Source organism: Myotis davidii, unplaced genomic scaffold (assembly GCF_000327345.1).
Source record: "Myotis davidii unplaced genomic scaffold, ASM32734v1 scaffold573, whole genome shotgun sequence".
In the NCBI taxonomy this organism is placed as follows: Eukaryota; Metazoa; Chordata; class Mammalia; order Chiroptera; family Vespertilionidae; genus Myotis; species Myotis davidii.
The window spans coordinates 7,264,221-7,280,615 of NW_006285997.1; the positions used below are offsets into that span (position 1 = coordinate 7,264,221).

The 16,395-nt window shown below is 38.2% G+C and overlaps 1 pseudogene; it reads left to right on the forward strand.

The window, feature by feature from the left end:
- Nucleotides 1–14,664: 14,664 nt before the first annotated feature.
- Nucleotides 14,665–16,155, forward strand: LOC102756539 (annotated as a pseudogene).
- The last annotated feature ends 240 nt before the right edge of the window (nt 16,156–16,395 follow it).

The following is a 16,395-nucleotide window of genomic DNA, read 5'->3' on the forward strand; positions in this document are numbered from 1 at the left end:
AAACTCACCAGAACATTGTAACTATTGTGACCACTACCTTGTTTACCTCTGGCTATAAAATAAAGGCTCTGCTTGCCATCTGGGTCTCTCTCTGTGGCCTCACCCAGGCATAGGAGATCCACCTAGACCCAGCTTATTCTCTTTGTCTGTCTTTTCTAAGTCCTTCGCTGCCACCCCCAGGCTCACTGAACCCTTGGCTGTGGTAGCACGCCACACCCAGGGACCTGGTTTTATTACTTCCTCTGTCCTGTCAATGGAGGCATAAGGAAAACAGGAAGATGCATAGCAGGCATCTGTAAACCTTTGGGGATATCACGAGGATAACAGCTGTACACCCCTCAGGTGATGGGCTAGAATGCTACCAGCATGACAGACCCTGTCCCAGTCACTGCTTACTCCTTTCCCAAAGGCTACTGCTGCCCTAAATCCTATCACTATTGTAGTTTTACCTGCTGTTGAATTTAAATAAACAAAACATACAATATTTTTTGTTTATTATTTTATTACAACTATTTTTCTTTACATTTTGTTTTGTTAGGGTCTGTTTAAGAAGTTTCCACTACCCAAATGATGGAGATATTCTCCTATATTATCTTTACTTAATTCTGTTGTTCACCTGACATTGGTTTTGATGTAAGACAGGGGTCAATTTTATTTTATTTTAATTTCCTTTAACCCTCATGCCAGGATATGTTCACTATTTCTTTACCAGGCGGGGGGGAGAGAAAGGGAGAGGGAGAAGGAGAAGGAGAAGGAGAAGAGTGACTGAGAGGGAGAGAGAGAGAGAGAGAGAGAAAGAGAGAGAGAGAGAGAGGTGAGAAACATCAATCAGTTGCCTCCCTTACACACCCTAACTGGAGATTGAATCTGCAACCTTTTGGTATACAGGACAATGTTCCAACTAACTCAGCCACCTGGCCAGGGCAGATAGTTTTTGATTTTAAACTCAGAACTCTAAGTTGTTACAAAATACATAATTGTAAAAGGGAATAAAGAGGTACAATGAGAAGGTATGTTTTGATTTGGATCATGCGTCTTAGTTAATAAATGGCAACAGATAGTAATGAAAGACCCAGGAACTAGCAATAGTGAGGATAATTTCTCCTAGTCTATGTGCTACTAGAGTGGGTGGTATCATTGGAAACTAGCAAAATCTATATTGTGTGAGAATCAATTTATCCTAGGGGTAGAACACAGCCAGTGTCCACTCTGCAGGTTGGCCAAGAGAGTGAGGGAGAGAAAGTCCTAAGCTCTCTCATGTAGACAGCTGATTTCTTGCTAGGGCTTCTTTCACTTGGAGTCAACACAGTTTACTTGAAGCCACTGTAGAGATTAATGCCATGGGCACAGAGTACTGCAGGGCTGGTCACAGAATGAATCCAACAGGAAAAATAACCAGCACAGATTATAAATAAAACACTAGGTAAAAGTGCAAAAATTGGGAGAGATGTGGCGATGGAATAATTGAATAAACATGATTTCTTGAGAGAATAGCAAATATAATGCATTGCATGAAAACGGTGGGTCTGTTACATAAAATAAAAATATGACTGTGAAAAAACATATATGACAGCATCCAGATGATGAAAGAGAATTTCAGAAGAGCTTAAATGTATGAAATCCAAATTATATGTTTCATACACTACAAAACATAACATTTAGTGATATTTGTATAAATCATACTTGAGAATTCCAATTGGTAAGGGCTACTAGAAGCAGGCACAGCAAAAACACTACAAAGAACTCTAATGTGATTGTCTAGGCATAAGAAGATTATTGTCTGCCAAGAATAATGTCTAGAGAAGTGGAAACTATAAATCAGAAAGAAATAGTGGAGAACAAATGTACTTGGCACATTTAAGGTATTAATGTGGTAGGCAAGAAAAAAATAGAAATGCATTTTGGAGTGAAAATCACAAGTTTACTTTTTGGATAAGTTCCAGATGAAAATGAATAAACGTTGTGACAGGAAGGTACCTGGGCTAGAGGCATGTTTTTGGAATACTCTTGTGATAGGTGTGTGGTCAAAGTGCACAGACTCTCTGAGGGACTTATAAAGAAATGTCAGCAGAGGGACAAAGGCTGAACCTAGTCAGGTATGGACAAAGCATGGGGTCCTGAAAACCTCGTGAGACAATAGAGTAATCAACATTATCAAATGATATTGGAAAGATAAATCCAAATAAAGTAACAGTGGGGAATTGTATAATTTTAAAAGTGCAATAATTGGTGACCTATTCGCTAATACCTTCATACATTAAAATGATTTCATTGATTTCCTTGTAGTTGGAAAGTATTGTACTGGTTTAGCCACTGCCTTCATGGGACACATATATAACTGTGGAAAGATAAATATATAAATACTAGAGGCCCGGTGCACAAAAATTTGTGCACTCGGGGGAAAGGGGGGGTCCCTCAGCCCGGCCTGTGCCCTCTCGCAGTCTGGGACCCCTCGGGAGATAACGACCTGCTGGCTTAGGCCTGCCTCGGGTGGCAGAGGGCAGGCCCAATCCCTAGGTGCAGCCCCAGGTCGGGCTCAGAGCAGGGCCGTTTGGGGAGTTGGGGCGCCGCCCCCTGTCATGCACAGAGCAGGGCGGATCGGGAGGTTGCAATGCCACCCCCAGTCAAGCTCAGGGTAGGGCCGATTGGGGGTTAGGGCACCGCCCCCTGTCACACTCACAGCAGGGTCGATGGGGAGGTTGCGGCGCCACCCCATCATGCACAGAGCAGGGCCCATCAGGGGGTTGGGGAGCTCCCCCCTGTCATGCACAGAGCAGGGCCGATCAGTGGGTTGAGGAGCTCCCCCCTGTCACTCACAGAGTTGGGCCGATAGGGGGGAGTTGGGGCACCACCCCCTGTCACACTCAGAGCAGGGCCGATCAGGTGGTTGGGGCGCCACCCTCTATCACCCACAGAGCAGGGCCGATCAGCGGGTTGGGGCGCCGCCACTGTCACACTCAGGGCAGGGCAGATGGGGAGGTTATGGCTCTACCCCATCATACACAGAGCAGGGCCCGTGTTGGGGGGTGGGGGGATTGGGACACCGCCCTCTATCACCCACAGAGCAGGGCCGATGGGGTGGTTGGGGTGCCGCCACTCTCATACTCAGGGCAGGCCAATGGGGAGGTGAGGGCTCTACCCCGTCACACACAGAGCAGGGCCCGTGGGGGACAGGGGGGTTGGGGCCCTTCCCCCTGTCACACACAGAGCTGCAGGGTGATCAGGGGGTTTGGGCGCTGCCCCCTGTCACGCTGATCCCGGTGCTGGGAGGCATATTACCCTTTTACTATATAGGGTAGAGGCCTGGTGCACGGGCCGGGGCCAGCTGGTGTGCCCTGAAGGGTGTCCTGGATCATGGTGGGGGTCCCCACTGGGGTGCCTGGCCAGCCTGGGTGAGGGGCTGAGGGCTGTTTTCAGGCTCGGGGGGGACTGAAGCTCCCAACCGCTCCTTTTTTTCTTTTTTCTTTTTTTATTCTGGGCCAACGTTAGCTCTGAGGCCTCTGCTGCTGAAAACAGGTTTCTGGCCTTTGTTTACCATCTGTATTTGATACAATGTTGCGGTCCGGCTGGCTGAAGCCCCGCTGAGTAAAGCAGGTTTCCGGGGTTTTTTTAGCTTCTATATTTGCAACACAGTTACTTAGAGTTGCAGCTGAGAGGCCGGCAAGCCAGGCGGGGAACGTTGGAGGCCTCCGTCACTGAAGCAAGCAAGCCTCCCTGTTCGCATCAGCTGCCTGGCTGCCGGCCGCCATCTTGGCTGCCAGTTAATTTGCATATCTCGCTGATTAGCCAATGGGAAGGGTAGCGGTCATATGCCAATTACCATGTTTCTCTTTTATTAGTGTAGATTGTGAAATATTATCATAGAGCATTTTAATTGGGCTTAATATTATCAAAGAGCATTTAAATATTAATTTAAAAATGCTAATCTACTCAAAAGTTCTTTACTTAATAGTTTCATTTTCCTTATAACTTTACTATTTTCAGTAATACTCATATTTATTGTAGTTCTTTCTAATAATAGGATAGAATCAATTAGTAATTAAAAATTTATAGATGACTTATGTACTTAAGAATAATATTCCAATATGAGGTTTCTGAAGAGATTATTAATGTCTTATTATTTACTAGGTAGAATTAAATAACAGCAAACGTTATAGTTTCAAAGATAGGAAAAGAGAACATTAACAATTTAAACATTAAAGAATGTGTTTTATTTTTTAAAATATATTTTTACTAGAGGCCCATTGCAGGAAGATTCCTGCAAGAATAGGACTTCCTGCGCCTGGAGTGAAGCAGAGTAGCCTCAGCAGGCTTTGCTCCGGTGTCCGATGCCTTGGCTCCACTCCCGTGTCCCCTGCCTCAGCTCCCTCCCTTCCCCGCTGCTTTGCTCCCTTCTGTAGCACTTGGCTTCCTTCTACACCAGTGGTTCTCAACCTGTGGGTCGCGACCCCTTTGGCGGTCAAACGACCCTTTCACAGGGGTCACCTAAGACCGTCCTGCATATCAGATATTTACATTACGATTCATAACAGTAGCAACATTACAGTTATGAAGTAGCAATGAAAGTAATTTTATGGTTGGGTCACAACATGAGGAACTGTATTTAAAGGGCCAGAAGGTTGAGAACCACTGTTCTACACTGTCTCCAGTCTTCGCTCTGAGCCTGCATATGCAAATTAACCACCATCTTTGTTGGGTTAATTTGCATACTCATCCTGATTGGCTGGTAGGTGTAGTGGAGTGACACCAATTTGCATGTTTCTCTTTTATTATTGTAGATTGATTTCATAGAGGGAAGGAGAGGGAGAAAGAAATAGAAACATCAATGATGAGAGAGAATCATTGATTGGCTACCTTCTGCACATCTCCTACTGGGGCTTGAGCCCAAAACCTGGGATTGTGCCCTGATCAAACCATGACCTCTATGTTCATAGATTGACACTCAACCACTGAGCTACACCAGCTGTGCAAAAGAGTATGCTTTAAAAAAAATAAAATATTGTTTTGTTGCCCATCATTATACCTATTTTAATACACTTAATGCCAAAAAATTCTTGGCATTGTGTGGCACCAATAGATAGCAATTGTTTAACTTAATACATTTCACAGAATAAATCTCGATATATTTAAAAATAGTATTTTCATTACTTGCCCATTATTCCAGTTTCGTCATAGGAAGACATACATTTTCTTTGGAAGGTAAGAGTATCTTTTTTTTCTTTTTTTAATAATTTGGTATTGTACACATATTTATGGCCATATGGATTTCAATTTATAATTTATTAATAGAAAATAATTATATTTTCATTGAAAGAGGATAAATAAAGACATCATGTTGCAAATTATGGAAGCAATAAAGTTAAGATGGTAAATAGAGAAATATTTGTTTTTAAAAAGTAAAACACTAGACATGGTAGACTCTAGCCATATATTCTTTTTCTTAAATATCTCTTGCTTTTAAGTCACATGCTTTAGAAAATTACTTGTTAGATCATGACTCTACATACTAAGAAAGATTTATTTAAAATGAATTTTTCTTATCTCCTTTCTAATTTAATATCTATAAACCTCAAAATTATTAGAATTGTGGAGAACTGCATCTCTGTTATCCCCAGTAATTTTAAGAAATATTGCTTAGAAATGATAAATAATGAAGCCTTTTTTATTCTTTTCAAAGTCCAAATATAGATATAAAAATAGACAGTGTACAGTTATTATTTTGCTAAACAAAGATAAGAATTGATGAGGTTATGCTTACTTCACTTTCAATTGTTTGCCTGCAGTAGTAGTTGTTAATTGCTCATTTATTTTCCTTATACAATGTGAGAAAAGTGTGAGAAGGTTAAATAAAATTAAACAACATCATATTAAACATTTCATTAAATGTATTTGGAACAAGAATTTGATTTATTCAGACTTTGATTTTTATACATAGTCTTCAATACTCAGCTATAATCTGGATCAGTCTATGCACCTTTCCACTCCCATTTCCCTCAAAGAGTTATTTTAAAAATTACTTTTCTTAGTGTTTTCTTCTGTGTATGTCCTTTTGTCACATTGAGAACTGCTTTCTACCACGTACAATATTTTATGCTGCTAGAGGAAGACACTGTTTTTGATAGTATAAAATAATTTCTCATCATTAAAAACAACATTGTTGTCTATAAGCGAAATATTAGGATAGGGAATAAAAATGATAGAACATAAATTAGAGATAATTTCCCATCTGATTGTTCTTGTGACAAACTAAAAAATGAGAAGAAAACAAATGCATGAAGCTGGGTTCAAGAGTGCTAAAAAAAAAATAGTGGGAAACGGATTAATGCATGTAAGAAACATTGAGATTGGTTTGTGGAATTCTTGCCTTATTTTGTAGGAAATCTTCATTCTTTACTATAAGTGAAATAGTTGGTATAAACTCAAAAACATGTTTTCCTCTATCTGTCTAAGCTTTTCAGATTCTGTGTCTTTCACAGATTATAATTTAGTGTAATATTTTTTCTCTCTCACTTTCTGTCTCTGTGTCTCCCTGTCTCTCAAGAACTTTCTCTCTCTTTCTGGAAAAGTTTAAAATAATCCTATAAACTGTGTCAAGAATATGCAACACCTAAGACTCTACATTGTTGGCAACAACATAATTTGACCTTATCACTTGGAATAAATGTTTGGCAGTACTTACAAAAATATAACATAGGTATATTTTATGAAGTAACTGACCTGCTTCTAGCTATAAAAAAAAGAAATTTAAATAAAAAAGATATATATAATTTCAGTTTATTGAAACTCTGTTAAATTTCTTTTGGAGGGTGCCTCCCCCCCGCTTTTATTGTTTATTTTTGCATAGTTTCTACTGCTGTGTCTCTAAGTCCACAGTTTTTGGGTTTTATTTTCCTATCAATGTCTGATTGTTATTGCAGACAGTGTAATTTTCATTTCTAAAAGTTTGGTATGAGGTTCTTTTTATTTCTTCTGCGTCTGTACTCAGCACATTCAATCTTTGCTCTATATTTATCAGCACATGGGATTCAGTTGTGATAATAATTTTACTGTACTAGTCTGCTATCTATACCTTTGATGTCATTTCTAGATTGGTTTTAAATGATTGATGTTTTTTCATCATTAGGGACATATTTGCCTGCTTCTTTGCCTTCCTGATAATTTTTTTATTGGATTATATTATTAGATAAAATTACAGAGGGGCAAATACCTTAACAGACACCCCACAAAAAAAGGTATACAGGTGGCAAATAAGCATATGAAAACATGCTCCACATCATATTTCATTAGGAAAATGCAAATTAAAAGTACAGTGACATACCGGTTAGTTCAAGTAATCAAAAGGAAGCACAAGCAAATGGCTAAGTCAACGAGTATATATGGCAATTAGAACGCCCATTTAGGAGAACGCTGATTATATCATTTACATTTATTGTTCTGAACCATGTAGAAAGTCAGCATTATTATAAAAAGGAAATGAAATATCATTAAATATAGAATTGGTTTATTAAAGATATAAATAATATCCTTTTTAATAGATATCATTAAATAATTATTTAATGAGAGAACTGCTAATATACCAATTTAATTATGCTAGTTAGCATAAAATGATGGATAACAGATGTGTTCAGGAAACAAAAGTAGGACTTTTTTTCTGATTCTAATTAAGCTGAAATAGGTTACCTTTACCTCTACTAAGCTGTTTTCCTTGACTATCCTTTAACAAACATGCATTTAGAAATATAACTAAATCATTTTCCCGGAACCAGTTCCGAGTTCTGAGTTCTGAGTGTCTCCTTCCTGTAGGGCCCATACTCTTCACTATATAAAATAGGGGCATTTGCATGAGAGAAAAGACACAAAGCAAAAAAAAAAAAAAAAAAAAAAAAGAATGCTGCTCATGGTGTCATCACATTGGGGAAACTGAACTTCAGGTGAAATTAAACCATCTCAAAAACATAAGTATTATTTTATACCTTGAGACATGAATTGCCTATGTTTAAAAGTCACGAGGGAGCAAAAATAAACAGACATACAGTGATTTCTGTAGGTAACTTCCCCCCATTATTATGATAGAGTTTAGGAGCATAATAATTTCAATTCCCCCTCTTCTTTTAAAGAGTTATATTGGTTATAAATTTATAACAGTGAATTGGGGGTATTTTAGGCGAGGCTTCTTACCTTCGCACAATTGCAGTAGCTTTAAAATCAGGTTTGAAATGTCTTGTTCTGTTACCATTTAATTCTCTTTAAAAGCCCCTGGAAGTGTTCAGCTTGTCACTGAAGTCCTGCTTAAAAAACACGTTATTAACATTATAAAACACATGCATTTTCTTCAGCCTAGAAAAAGCTTTTTGTCATAAAAAGAAAAAGAGGATTATTATTAGATGTAACAGTAAGAGGGTGAATTAAGGGGCCGATCTTGGTTTTATTCATGTAATCCCGTTTTAAGTAATGTGCTAGAGTCAGACTAGGGAACATAAGCAGGAAAGCCTGTGATATTTACTAACGACTAAGCTTCAGTCAACCTCGCAAATCATCTTGATGTTAAAATGTGTATCTTTCTGATAGTTGCTCCTAACCCAACTCTGACGAAGATTCTAAAGTAAAATACAGCACTATCACATTATAGCCTAGGATCTTATTTTATATTTTATCATTGTAACCCAGTTTTCTTGGGATAAACAGCCTTTATGTCAATAGAATACAAGGGCAGAAGACATTGTTTATAAGAAAAGAAACAGAAAAGAGACAAAGATGTTTGGGGAATCTGTTTCCGAGTGTATTTATATGGCCCCAAACCATAATCTTTTTTACTTCTTTTTCTTGTAAACAGATATGGCTACAGGTAGAGATGTAAGGAAGTGTCATTCTTATCAAAATGATTAATTAGTGATTAATTAGTGTCCAGGTGCCTAACAATAACCCAATGAGAGAAAGGAAAAACGGCACATTTCAGCACATCGATAAGACCAGAGAGTGTAGCATAACTAGCCAGAAGCCTGAAAAATATTAATGGTATTCTCTTGGTGACCATAGTATTAGCAGCTGGTTAAGATGTGGACACCTTCAAAAGCTGTTGTGCCTTGCACATCAATATGTCTAGTAGAGTTGGCAAGGTGTCATGTAAAAACTGTTCATGAACTCACAAGAGACCAATCATGGACGTAGTTTCGACTTAGTGAGGATCAAAGGGAGTGCCTTCTGCAAAGGCTCCACAGAAATGGTTTTAATCTTTAAAATATTATTTGAAACATTTCTTCTGATATTATCTTATATAAGTTAATGAATATTAACTTGCTATCTAGTGATTTATTTTGAAAAAATGAATAAAGTTTACAAAGTCACAAAAGAAATGTCTTTTTTAAGTAATCTTTATTGTTGAGATTATTCCAGCTGTCCCTTTTTTGTCCCCCATAGCTCCCTTCCACCTGTTCTCACCCCACCCCAGACCCTCGCCACCCTAACGTCTGTGTCCACAGGTAATGCATACCTGCATATAAGATCTTTGTCTAATCTCTTCCTGCAGCCCCCCATGCCCCTTTCCCTCGTAGAATCATCAGTCTGTTCCATTTCCATGCCCCTGATTCTTTTCCATTCACCAGTTTATTCTGTTCATCAGATTTTTTATTCATTTGACTTTTAGATTCAACTGTTGATAGATATGTATTTGTTGTCACTTCATTGTTCATATTTTTTTATCTTTTTCTTCTTCTTCCACTTCTTTTTTCTTAAATATATTTTTATTTATTTCAGAGAGGAAGGGAGAGGGAGAGATCGAAACATCAATGATGAGAGAGCATCATTTGTTGGCTGCCCCCTGCATGCCGCACACTGGGGATCGAGCCCACAACCAGGCACGTGCCCTGACTGGGAATCAAACCATGATCTCCTGGTTCATAGGTCGACACTCAACCACTGACCACTGAGCCACTGTGGCCGGGCTTCTTCCACTTCTTAAAGAATACCCTTCAGCATTTCATATAATATTGGTTAGGTGGTGATGAAATCCTTTAGCTTTTTCCTCTTTGTGAAGCTCTTTATTTGACTTTCAATTCTAAATGATAGCTTTTTGGGTAGAATAATCTTGGTTGTAGGTTCTTGTTACTCATCACTTTGAATATTTCTTGCCACTCCCTTTTGGCCTGCATAGTTGTGGGCTCAATTCCTGGAAGTGGGGGTGCAGGAGACAGCTGATCAATGGTTCCCTGCTCATCGATGTTTCTACCTCTCCATCCTTATACCTTCTTCTCATTGAAATCAATAAAAAAATATTTTAAAAAAGATTTCCCATATTAATTCAGCTATGTTTATTTTATAAACTATAAAATAGATCAGTAATATTAACCAAAGAAAATTAAAAATATATCATTGGGTGATGTGGAGTAAAAGTGGCAGGACACTTGGAGCAATAAAAATAAAGAAGACATGGGAAGCTGTCCATCAGGAGAATGTTGAGTAAATATCTGGATTGGCAGTTTTTTCTTATCTAGGAAATAGAGTTTTATGATAATTCAAAAATCATATTTCAATGAGATTTGGTTATTCAAGATGTAATTGAAGAATATTTATATCATTTTTTTATAATTATAAAATCACTTGGTTCCTTTTTTGAGGTAAATATTATTAAGACTAATGTAATCCCAAAGGTTGGTAAAAATATATGAAATATCTGGACATTTACTTCCATGTTGTCTTTGATTATGTTGACCACTGACTTATAATTTTTCTTATAAAGATATGAAAAAGCAAAATTACAATCTGGACATTTTACTACTTGTGGGTAATCTGTCAAATGGTATGACATGAGATTATGTTGATAATATTGACTAATATTAGGCCAAGAAATTATAAGGTTTTTTTAAAAAATATACTTTATTGATTTTTTACAGAGAGAAAGGGAGATGGATAGAGAACCAAAACATCAATGAGAGAGAAACATCGATCAGCTGCCTCCTGCATACTCCCCACTGGGGATGTGTTTGCAACCAAGGCGCATGCCCCTGACTGGAATCGAACCCGGGACCCGTGAGTCCCCAGACTGATGTTTTATCCACTGAGCCAAACTGGTTAAGGCATAAGTTTTTTTTTACATATACACTGTTTATGTGTATCTCCTCCAATAATTATAAGGTTGATGTTCATAATGTCTATTAAACATTCTGTTTAAAGTATTAGTTATATATTAATCATGAGTTAAGATTTTAAAATTTGTTCTATAGCTAAAGTAATTTAGATAATGGCATTTTGCCATGGAGATAAATAGATAGATCAGTGGAACAGAACTAGAGAACTGTAAAATAGAGCCACTTCAAAACAAGTGGTACTAGAGCAATTGGATAGCCACAGGCAAATATGCTCACCTTATTCTTTTAATAGACTATTTTTACAGCAGTTTTAGGTACACAGTAAAACTGAGTAGAAAGTACAGAATTTCCATACATGCCCTGGTCCCACATATGCACAGCCTTCCCACTCTCAACATCTTTCATGAGAGCCGCAGTTTTGTTACAATCAATGAATCTACGTTGACACATCATTATCATTCTAAAATAGTTTACATTAAGGTTCACTGTTGATATTGTATATTCTATGGGTTTTGATAAATGTATAATGACATATCTACCATTTTAGTAGCCTGTAGAATAGTCTTACTGAACTAAAAATCATGTGTTCTGCCCAACTTTTTTTTGGCAACATTTCTGTCCAACTTGTTTTTGGCAACATTGCAAAAGCAATTCAACTCAGAAAAAAGAGTCTTTAAAACAAGTGGTACTGGAGCAATTGGATAGCCACGGGCAAAAACAACAACAATAATAATAAAAACAGGTGAGCCATAAAATTGGGACAGATTATTGGTGAGTTTGGCTGCAGTGCTGTAGCTAAAATTCTTGAGTATCTGGTTGTCTCTGTAAGGAGTTTAGAATAAATAGATGAAATAGAAAAAAAATGATAAGACTGAAAATACCGTTTATCTCAGTTGCTGATGCTGTCAGAAATTTTTGAAAAACATGTTATTTTTGTTTATAAATATTTGATACTTTATATGAAACACTGACAGTAGCTGAGACTTGTAGAGCAGATGAAAAGTGGACCTCGCAGAAAGTGTAAAAAGAAAATGCTCAAGTCATTTGGGCTTCTACAATAAGCATACACATCTCAAAAAATATGATATTCTCTCCTGACACCCTCTTTCCCCTAAGATATTTAGGTAAAAACAAGTTGCAACAATAATACTAAAGATGCATATTTTGGCCAGATACAGAAACAGAAATGGTTTTATGATGCCCAGTATGAAATATTTAAATGTTGTATTATAAAGTATCAAGGAACTAGAAAGCATTTAAGAACTGAATTGAACATTTCTTTCCTACATCTATTGTGTGTGTGTGTGTGTGTGTGTATATATATTTCTGGACTTACAAAATTGCAGCCCGTATTTAGATCATATATATATATGATCTAAATTGGGGCTGAGATTTTGTAAGTCCAGAAATGAGTTGTTAATTTTTGGCATAAAGATGAAATGAGAATGAATGTGTGGGACACAGGAGGGAGGAGAGCCTAAAGGAGCCTGAGAGCTCAAAGCAACCAATAAGCTACAGAGAGGTCTGACCTCCAGATGTTCCAGAGACACACTTTGTTTTTGACGAGTTTCACTGAAAGGCATCGTGAGAGGAGTGACATCTGTGAGGTATATACGTACATTTTAAATGAACTGAGCATGTGCAATTGAGCCTTTTTAGAATTTTGAGCTAGCCTGCCCTAGGAACAAGAACAGGTTTATTTCCTTCCATCTTCCACTCAAAGTCCTCGACAGCTGTGTGTGTGTGTGTTTAATTGACAAACTCATTCTAAAACATATAGCTGAAATTTTTTGAAAAAGAATACAGTTGAAGGATTTGCTACTGGATTTGAAGACTTTCAATAAAGCCACAGTTTGCTAATGGTGAAAGGACAGACAGATATACTAATGGGACAGAATGGTATCCAGAATAATCTCATACATGGTTATTTTTTTAAACAAATGTGCAAAGCTAATTTAATGTGCAAACGCTAGACTTTATCAAGTGGTAATGAGCAAACTGCATATCCACCCAATGTAAACAAATATAAATAAATCTGGCCCAGGATCTCATATAATTAAAAATAATTAAGTGTATATGGAACACATATAAATTATAGAGGTTCCAGAAACAAAAATACAATGGGTGAGATCATGTGATATTTATCTTTCTCTGACTGACTTATTTTGCTTAGCATAATGCTTTCCAGGACCATCCATGCTGTTGCAAATGGTAGGAGTTCCTTCGATCCAGAGACATAAAAGCATCGATCAGATTGTCATCCCTCAGAGGGAAGATAGGGGAGGGTGGGGGTAAGGGAGAAATATCAACCGAAGGACTTGTATGCATGCACATAAGCCTAACCAATGGACACAGACACCGGGGGGGAGGGGAGGGCATAAGGACACATATGTACCCTAATCAATAAAGAAAGAGAAAAATACAATGGGAATATAGTAGGTAGAATACAAAACATTAACAATGAAAGAAACAGAAATAATGCATCAGACCTTACCAAAATTAAAAACTGTTCTTTAAAAGACACTGTTAATAAAAAGAAAAAAGCCCTATACAGTAGAAGGATACAACGGTATAATATTTGCCCTATAAATATGTGATAAAAACTTGTATCCAGAATAACATCAAGATATACATAGATACATAGGTAGATAAAGATGTATATAGATATATATATCTTCAAATCATCAACAAAATGGCAAATAATCCAATAACCACATAGAATTACTTAAAGACTTTTAAATAAAAGAAATAAATGGTCAATGAAGAGACACTTGACATGATTAATCTCTAGGGAAATTAAAATTAAAGTTGAAATGATATGCAATTTCAGAGCCCTCCCAAGAATGTCTAAAATTAAAGAGATGGTTAATATCAAATGTGTCAGAGGATGTAAGAGTATAAAATAATAAAAATGTGAAGAACAGCGTGGCATTTCCTCATAAAGGTAAACACCTAGAAATGACCCAATAATTTCATTTCTAAGTATCTTCCCCAATGGAATGAAAATACATGTACAGAAATGTTCACATAAGCTTTAATCATATAACCAAAAATTGTCAAAAAACTAACTGTGTCTCTTCAGGTAAACAGATAAATGTATACTATGGAATACCACCAAACAATTGAAAGGAGAAAACTATTGCTTTTCTAAAGCATGACAAATATAATTTGGTTGAATAAAACAAGCTTGAGACACAACAAAATGTACACTGTATGTTTCCAGTTAATATTAAGTTTTGAACAGGCAGAACTAAAATTTAATGAAAAATATCAAGTTAATAGTTGCCTGGGGTTGAGGAGCAGATAAAAATAGACTCAGTGTACATAAAAAAAAATCAGATAATGGAAAATTTCTGGGTCTTGATTAAGGTGATACTTAAGTAAAGGCAAATATTTGTCAATACACATTTATCTCTAAATTTCAAATCTGTGCACTTTATTTTATGAAGATTATATCTCAGTGAATTGATGACAAGAAAACACAGTCTCGGCCAGCTTGCCATTCAGCACTTACACACTGTGTGCAGGTGGATCCAAGCACCCAAGAGGCAGGACATGACACCGGTAGCATATCCTGACCATGGGGTCCCAGTATTTGGCCTCTGCTCACCCTCCTTCCTACAAGTGAAAGAAAGATGACAGGATATGCTGGATGATCAAAACAGGGAGAAGCCAGTGCCCAATGCCCATATGTGGAGCTCACCAGGTGAGTGTGGCAAAGCATCATCTGTCTCGTGTGCCAAAGTACAGGCTACATCCCAGTAGAACAAATAAATGAGTTGGTGGCTTTGATCCTACAAGTGATCAGAGATTGTGCCCTCATACGACTAAGCAGCATGTCCTCCTGCCTGCCCTGCTCTCTCTCCTGGCATTTGGTTTGGTGGTTGTCTTCTTATTTCCACATTCAGTCCTTCCGGATGATGATGGCATCAGAGTGATGAAAGTTACATTAACAGCTAAGATTTGGAAACAGCTCAAGTGCCCATCAGCAGATGAGTTGATATAAAGGCTGTGGTACATTTACACAAGGGAATACTACACAGTTGTAAAAAAAGAAAGAACTTGCCATTTGCAACAGCATGGATGGACCTGGAGAGCATTATTCCAAGTAAAATAAGCCAGTCAGAGAAAGATAAGTATCACATGACCTCACTAATATGTGGAATCTAATAAAATAAATTGACAAACAAAATAGATCCAGAGAGCCGAAACCGGTTTGGCTCAGTGGATAGAGCATCAGCCTGCGGACTGAAAGGCCCCAGGTTCGATTCCAGTCAAGGGCATGTACCTTGATTGCGGGCACATTCCCAGTGGGAGATGTGCAGGAGGCAGCTGATCGATGTTTCTCTCTCATCGATGTTTCTGACTCTTATCTCTCTCCCTTCCTCTCTGTAAAAAATCAATAAAATATTTTAAAAAAAATAGATCCAGAGACATAGAAGCATGGAACAGACTGACCATTTCAGAGGGAAGGTGGGGTCTGGGGGTAGGAGAGAGTGATTAACTGAGAAACTCATATGCATAACCCTTAGACACAGACAGTAGTGTGGTGAAGCCTGGGGGCGGTGGGTGGGGGAGGAGTGGGTATGGGTGAAGGAGATCAATAGGGGGGAAAACCCACAAACAAAGGGGACATCTGTAGAACTTTCAACAATAAAGATAATTAAAAAAAAAAACCCAAAGTCTCATTAATAAGCTAGATAGACTCCCTTATAATCCTCTCCATCAAGGCCACCCTGAGAATCACAATCCAACGTCTACTCTGCGGCAGTTACCAGCCTGTGCAGTCAGGTTCATTACATGAACACAGTGGTTGGGTCACGTGTGACAACTCACATCTCCCTCATTGCACCTTGGAGGGAGCCTCTGGTGCATTTTCATGGTGCAGGTGGAGATGGGAGGCCCATTTTTCTCTGTGTTCTCCTTCTGCACATTACTGCTATCCAGGTACACAACATAGTGATCTTCCTGAGAACTTCAGCAGAGATTTCATACATTTGACCCCCTGGCCCAGAGCTCCTTGGGGACATATCACTATGTGGACTGTGGAACAAATTCCTCAGCTGTTTAGAAACTGGTTTTGGTTCTTCCAGGGCAGGACCTGTCAGAAGAGACACAGCATCTGTTCCCAGGGCCTGAGTTCCATCGCGATCCCAGGTGGTAGAAGTAGAGGAGAAACTGGTTCTCTTCATTCCCAGCAAACATCCACGTGTCTCTTGGGAGGAAAACTGGCTTCTGTCACACCATTTATGTTTTTCCGAACCAGCAGAATCATCGCCCGGTACCCAATGCATGCCCAGCAAGTAGTAGG